General features: G+C 45.4%; 1 long non-coding RNA gene across 2 annotated transcripts; it reads left to right on the top strand.

Annotated features, from left to right (window-relative positions):
- The first annotated feature begins 1,314 nt into the window (after positions 1–1,314).
- Positions 1,315–3,318, top strand: LOC116666531. 2 transcript variants are annotated; one of them, XR_004323452.1, is made up of 2 exons: positions 1,315–3,060; positions 3,186–3,318. It is a non-coding gene; the product is annotated as an uncharacterized LOC116666531 (long non-coding RNA). The 2 variants fall into 2 exon arrangements; XR_004323458.1 differs by having other exon boundaries at positions 1,315–3,081.
- Positions 3,319–7,732: the final 4,414 nt, after the last annotated feature.

Raw genomic sequence — 7,732 nt, 5'->3', positions numbered from 1 at the left:
TCTTACCTTTCTATATAGATTTTGAATCAGCTTCTCAATTTCTACAAACTAGAAAGCCCACTGAGATTTTGATTTTGAGATCAACTTTGAGAATTTTCACCCTAGCAATGAGCTTTCCAATCTGTGAATGTGGTATATCTTTATTTACCCCTTTCTTGAGATAATCTTTGATTCCTCCCAGCAGTGCTTTGTGGTTTCCAGTGTAGAGAACATGCAAATTTTCATTAAATTACTTCTTAGATATTTTATGACTTTACTGTTACTGGAAGTGGGTGTTTTAAAATTTTTATTTCCCAATTATTTGTTGCTAGTATGTAGAAGCACAGTTTATTTTTGTATGAACTTGGTGTCCTGGAACCTTGCGAAGTTCACTTATTAGTTCTAGTGTTTGGGGGTCGATTTTTTTAGAACTTTCTGTGCTCACAATTGTGCTTCTGTGAGTAGAATCTTTCACGTCTTCCAGGTGACCTGAGCTGGGAAGCGAGGGTGGGGGGCTCGCTCTCCCCTCTCCCGTCTCCCCAGATCTTTGGGACTCACTGCCCCCCCATCCACCTGCCAGAAGAGCTTGTGGGGGAGGTGGTGAGGGCAGGACAGCCCTCTGCTGCTCCCTCACTATTTTCAAAGCATCCTAGCCCTCGGGAAGGAGAGGGCTACTACTCGGGGCCCCTGGCAAGACCCAGCCACCACCTCTGCAGAGCTGGGGGAGCAGGCTCAGCCAGAGGAGGCAGGGTGTGTCGGGTGTGCCGGCAAGCGGGTCGAGAGGAGGAAGGAGGCCCTTCTCAGAGCAGAGGGTAAACAAGCATGAACTGCTAACAAAGACCCTGCCGCTCACTTGGGTAAATCGCACCTCCACAAAGTTGAAGAGAAGAACAGGGCTGTGCTCTTTAGAAAGCAAGCTGGAGACGCTCAGCGGGACCTCAACTGGGCTACAAAGCTGCAGGGAGACACCACGGGGCCCCGGAAACCACATCCCGGACATGTGCGTGGGAACTGCTGTGTCTGGGAAACGCGGAGAGCAAACTGGATCACAGGATCACGTGCCGCCGCTCTGTTCAAGCCTGTGTGTGCGTGGTGCGTGTGCGCACGGGCACGTGAGTGTGAGTGTGTAAAGAAATTGAAAGAGCTTGCCATCTCAGGTCCAGCCCGTGCACACTCTCAGGTCAGTAGAGCTCCCTCCCCCTCCCCTCCCCTCCCCGTCCCCACCCCTCCCTCTCCCCTCCCCCTCTGGCCCTCCCTCTGCTCCCAGGTGCCTGCTTTCCTATCTCTCACCTGTTGATTTGCATGTGTGTCACTTGTTGGTCCCCCCACCTCAGCCCCTCTTCAGCCCCAGGAGCACAGGGACTGTCCCTTTACCAGGTCCCAGGACCAGGACCAGAAGAGGGAGGCACATGGAAAAATTGAGCAGGTGCTGCTCCAAGGCCAGGCCCTCAGGTGAGGGTGTCTCTGGTCGTTCTTGTCCTGAGTCATGCTCCTAGCTTCTCTGCTCAGTAAACAAGGAACCATACAGACACCTTGGAAAGAGCCTCAGGCTGGCCGGGCGAGCGGCTGGCTGGCCACTGGGGGGCAGTGTGGCTCTGCCTGCAGCTGTGTGATGCGTGGCCCGGGGACGCCGCCTAGGGGACTCCTGGGGTCCAGGCTGGCACCGCTGCCCAAGGAGTGCACGTCTGGGGAGTTTGGGCCAGGGCCAGCAGGCAGCCTCCACTTGCTCAGGCTTGGGACCGCCTGAGGATCCTGGGTTGGGGGCAGGCAAGTCACCCTCCCCACCAGGACAGGGGCCTGGCCCAGAGCAGCCCCAGGCCGTTCCTGACCTCCTCCCCTCAGCTGAGCCCTGCTGGTCCCAACTGCTGTCCCCTGCCAGCCAGGCCTGGGCTGAGCACGCTCCCCTCAGGGCTGCCTGACCTGACACAGGGCCTGCCTGCCCTGTTCCTGCCCCAGGAGAGAGCAGGACAGTTCCCAACGTGTCCACTGCTTTGCTTACTTTGGCACAAGACTTAGGGCAAGAGACGTGCTTTTTCTCCCAGCAAAACTGAGTGAACGGATTCTCCCACGTTCTAAACATGCGCATTCACAACTGATACAGGAAAAATGGATGTGGGGTGAGGAGGGCCGTGTCCCAGGTCTCGGTGGAGCCCTGGGACACGCCCCGCCGAGTGTGGGTCCTTGGCTTCACGTAGGAAAGAATTCAAGGAGGAGCCACAGGTGAGTAAAGGTAGGTGTATTCGGAGAGACACACCCCCCCCCCCAGACAGAGTGCAGGCTGTGTCCGAAGGCAAGCGCGCGGCCTCGCGCTGCGGGGCGGGTGCTCAGGGCAGCTGAAGGCAGGCGCACAGCCCGCACAGAGCGCGGGCGTGCTCTGAAGACCAGGGAGCGAGAGAGGTGGTGAGGCGTGGTGTTGCCAGTTCTCATGGGCTCGGTAGCTTCACGCGCCAGCAAGAGGGCCGACCATTCCAGCCACTCTGGGGAAGAGGCTGGGATTCCCAGCAACTGGGCCGCGCCCACTCTGACCGTTTGTGCCAGCCTCGGGGTGGCACGGCGCCCGTGGGTGTCATTTCCTGTGCCGCTGCATCACAGCGAGCAGACAGCGAAGCTCGAGTTCTGCCACAAGTCAGATCTCCTGTCGCCTTAATCCTCGAGGCCCTACTGGGGGTCGAATCTTCCACCACGTGGGTGTTAGGTGCTGTGACATTTCTTGAATGGCTGTGCTCTGCCCCCTTCCCTTCTGTCCCACAGCTTGAGTCTCCTGCCTTTGCCCCCAGGAGGAGCCAGCTCAGCCCTGGGTAAACCCTGGCTGCCTGTGACTGAGGCGGTGGAGCCTCCCTGGGGCCAGGGGGCTGATGCGGTCATCTTTACTCTTTCTATCATTACTGACAAATTGATAGATGAACATTTTTGTTAGTGTTTGGGCTTTTTTCCTACTTTTATTTTAGTTTACTTTTAACCTGTTGTCCATATTTGCAGATCCTAGCATTGTGCCTTGTTTCCATTTTCAGCGGAGAACCCGGAGTCGCACCCCGACCGCAGCCCTCCTCTTCCCCCCGGAGGCCCCGTTGTGAATTCAGGGTGTGTGCGGCTACTCCGTGGGTCTGTGTTTCCCGAACGTTGTGCCCTGTTGTTTGACCTGTTTTAAGTGTTCAGGTAAATGGCTCTGAAACTGGCTTATCTTTTCCTGCCTTTTCTGAAAGCAGAGTTGTTGAGATGGCCGCTGTCAGGACGTGACCACCAGGTGGCAGGCGGCTGCTGGCATCAGGCCCCGGTTCCACAGCTCCATGGGCAACTCTTGGCAGTGTTGACTGAAATAAACGCGCAGCCTAAAAGTTACAAGTTATGTTTTATTTGGCGGGAGGACTTGAGCCGGGGTGACAGCCTCTCAGGTGGCTCTGAAGGATGGCTCCGAAGAGGTAGGGGAGGAGCTAGGATGTACAACAAAGACCAGGTAGTTGGAACAATGAAAGATTACTTGTTATCTAAAGAGAATCAGGCATCTCAAGGTAAAGAATTTAGCGCTGTTCTATGTACGGGAGGAAGCAAACATTTGGGCTCACTGAATTCATTCCTTCGACAAGCACCTGGCTATCTAGGGCCAGTGTCCTGTCCTTTCTTATTCCGAGTCCGCTCAGAGGGCACCACTGTGAGTGGCTGCAGAGGCCGGGCTGCAGACCTGTCCCCACTGGGGGGTGGCGGCAGCCGCTGATGACTTGGTTTCAGCATTCTTTGTTTACTGATATAGTTGCAGTATTTTCACTCACGGCAGTATTTTTGTTCACAGTGCTCCCCCTTGGTCCTAAATTCGACCAATATTTTGGGAGACATTTCGTGACCAATTTTGTCCCACGGTGCTTGGAAGGCTCATTCCTCGATCAGGTGAAGAATCTGTTGACATGCCACTCAAAGTGCCAGTTTTGGATCAGGCCCTGTTGGTATTAAAAGTTCCCTGGATCACCTGTCTTACTAGTCTATTATGATCCAGGAGATGTTTTCCCCTGGTTGCTCATTCCCATACCTAGAATCACACTATTACAATTATTTTATGCAGGGCTGTAAATTTTATCTATTTCCTCAAGATGTTTAGCCATCATCAATCTTGCTGGAGGCCTGGTTACACACTGGGAAATGGAAAAGACAACAATTTTATAAAATAGACAGGATGTAAGTAATACAGTTAGTAACGTTACTGAAGTCACAAGCAAGGATTTAATAGTTGAGAAGTTACATTTTTGGGTTAATATTTTGGCTTGTGTTTCTGACTGAGCTTGAGTGATCTTGTAAGAAAATTCATATTTATGGTCAGGCTCAGAGCAGGGATTATTAATTGGCTAGGTGAGGTCTCCCACCTTGTAATGTCAATAGTGGCGTAAACAGAACTATCATTCCTTTTTAGAGTAAATTTTCTGAGGGCTCTCTAGTTAGAGACTTGGAGTAGGGAAACCCACCAAGGTAACACAGAAGAACTAGACATGGGTAATTTACCATGAACCTAACAGTTGGATTAGTTCATAATCAAAGGTGTGCGCAAACATCTAAGTAATTGGTATGCAGGCCTGGCCCGGCGTCTTGGGCCAGCTGTCTACCTCAGATGTCGTCTTCTTCCCATGCTGGCCTGGTAGCTTTTTCTTCATTTGAGCATTGTTTTAAGGTGAGCAGTGCTCTATAGGCCAGTCCACTGCAGGGGCGCTTTCTGACTGGAAACTAATCCAAAAGTCAGCTTCCTTTAGCTTTCACTGTGTATGGTCTAGTTAAGAGTACCTGGTAAAGGGTCCTTCCATTCAGGTTGGAGACAGTTCTTTAAGTCATGTCTGTTCCAGTGTGTACAGCCCCCTGGTTGCAGATCATGGGGCATCGGATCTTTACCCAAGGATAGACTATTGAGCTTCAGAAGCAAACCTAGAGTGTCCTTTTAATAATTCAGTTAAACTTCGCAGCAATGTAACATTACAGCAAGGAATGATTTGGGAAGTGTCTTACTAAATATAGACCTCAATTAACAAAACTAGAATTTAATATAATTATAACCATATTCATCAGTTTACTCAGTCCCATGTAACTAATCCTTTTGTTAACAGTTTTATGAAATCAGAGTTTTCATTAGACCTTTAAAATTTCTTACCTAGTTGAGTTCAGTGCTATAAAGCATTTTGTAAAATCATCAGACTAAAACAATAACTGTCTATAAATGACAAAAGATTTAACAGCATGGTTAAACACCGTTACACTGTAATCGATAAAGAAACCTGGTCACAATAACCAGAATTATGACTAGGTAACAGTTATTTCAGATATACCAGGATTTTAGGGAGTCCATATAAATTCTAGAATATCTATATTAATAATATTTCTCATACAATATAACCTAGGAAGGTTTATTATTCATTTGACAATACCATGTTATTTATCATACCAAGTGAAACTTACTAGTTTAAAATCTCTCTTTGGGATGTTCCAGGGGCCCTCTGTAGCATCCCAAAGTTAGCTGGAGATCAAAAGAACTTTAACCAGAAATTGATATTCGGGAAGCTTGTTAAAAAGTTTCAAAACACGTGGTCAGATAAAGTATGGATCACTGTGAAAGAGTGCTTACTCATTAACAAGAAAATATTTCAAAGGGAAAGGCAGAACAGATCACTTAAGGGGTATGAGTAGCTTTACAATCTGTTACTGAAGGCAGATTAACATTTTAAGAAAACTTTGTCCTTTTAGCAGAGAGAAAACCAAATCTGGTCTTTTACTGGCTTACTTCTAAGATTCATTTACTTTGACCACATTTCTTCTAAACTTAGCCAGTCCCGACCATGTACAAAACTCTCCTCAGGGTTCCTCTTCCACAAGCCTTCCACAGCTTTCTATACTCATATTATTTTGTCCCTTACTTTCTCTTTCGTCTAGAAGTGACCAGCTTCAGGACAAAGTCACTATTTTCCATTAACAAAATATAATTCCTTTCCTTATATCTTCCTTTACACATTCACCTTACTTTCCTAGGATGCTGAGATGTTTCCCTTAATAGTAGAGAACATTTCAGGGTGGTGCCAAACATTTATTAATATTTTTAAACACCTTTAGTTTCTCTGTAAGAGGAAGTCAAATGTTAAGTAATATTTCAATCTTATTTTATCTGAAAGTGGCATAGCTATTTAATAAACTCCCATCATTTAACTTAATTTAGCACAACTCTAGAATTTAAAGATACCAAATACTTAGAGATTATTTTAAGCATGCATTTAAAAAATACATTTTAAAGAATTTACCCAAAAGGTCTCATCTCATTTGCATTTTAATTTACTTAGAATTTTACCACACATTATTATTATTATTATTATTATTATTATTATTATTATTATTATTATTATTATTATTATTATTTTGACAAACCTGCAACAGATATAACAGGACCTTATTTGACTTTCATTAAACCTAGGCACAGTAAGCGTATTGTACTTAATATTGATGACTCTAAATATGTCTTTACTAATTAGAACGAACTTAAACTAAACTTAATACCAAGCATTAGCTTAACATTAAATATTTTCCAGTTCATGTGAACCTGAAAGTCAATTTGGTCAGTTTTTATTTTAAAAATACTAAATTTGTAAGCTCTTATTTTTACGTCAACTATGCAGAGCTGTTTCACTTTGATTTTTTTTTTTAGCAGGAGAAATATCTCATATCTATAATGTGTACACGGACTTATATACAGACAAAAGCTAGCGATCTCGTAGCTTCACTTTAAAACTCACTTAGGAGTTAGGTGTTACAATATAAATTTACTGCTTACAAACAACAGTTGGAGCAAGCTGAATTTGCTTGCTCAAATCACTAAGGCTCACTGCTGATGAAAAAGACATTTAAGATTTCTTGACAAAGTCTGAAGGACCCTGTCAGAGTTCTGAGTTCTGAAATGCCAAAAATTTCTTTGGCCCTAAGTTGTACCTCGTTGAGCTGATTGGGCTCAGCCCTGGGTCTCAGTTTGCTGTATCTGCGTTTCTGAGCTGCAAGACAAAGACAGACGCGTCCAGTCCCCCAGAGAACTGCTCTGTCACCCAGGCCCGGCTGTATCTCCTTAACGGGCTTTTCAGTTATCAGTGAGAAGAACTCTAAACAAAGAAGGCCATGTTTTAAAACTTCAAGGTTTACTTTATCATGTCTTCAAAAGCTTGCAGGAGGCATTTAGTAAGGTCTCTTTTCCTTGAGTTGTAAGTTAAACCCAGGGTAGATCTCTTATTATTTTTTTTATTAGCCCCTGAATATTAGTTTTTAGTTTTACTTTATATTGGATGGCTCAGGCAACTCTATTGGTTTCCTTTAGTTTGTTTAAGTAACGTTTTCTGAGGGACAGATACGTGCCCAGCCTTATAATACCAGGAAGGGGAAGCGTTTTTCCACGGAAACATGTCTATCCCACAACATAGTTAAGCAAAAGAGGTTTATATAAAGCCCACTTAAATATGCCAACTTTACAAACTTTTGTCTCCATTTTATTAACTCTTATACCTTTAATTTTAATATTTATTAGGTTTAATCAATAATTCTTACTGCTAGAAGGGGTGCCAGGAGCCTTTTTCTTTTATTACTTGTCCACTTTATCTAATTTTTATATAAAAGTTTCTGGGATCCCCAAGTTTGAGCCAAAGGACTTAGGCCCTTGTCAATTTTTAATTTGAGTAATTGATTTGTTGCCCCAATCACTGATCAAGTATCTTAGTATATATATATATATATATTTTCTAGCCCTATAAAT

This window comes from Camelus ferus, chromosome 1 (genome assembly GCF_009834535.1).
Source record: "Camelus ferus isolate YT-003-E chromosome 1, BCGSAC_Cfer_1.0, whole genome shotgun sequence".
Lineage (NCBI taxonomy): Eukaryota > Metazoa > Chordata > Mammalia > Artiodactyla > Camelidae > Camelus > Camelus ferus.
This window is presented reverse-complemented; position numbering and strand designations above follow the sequence as displayed.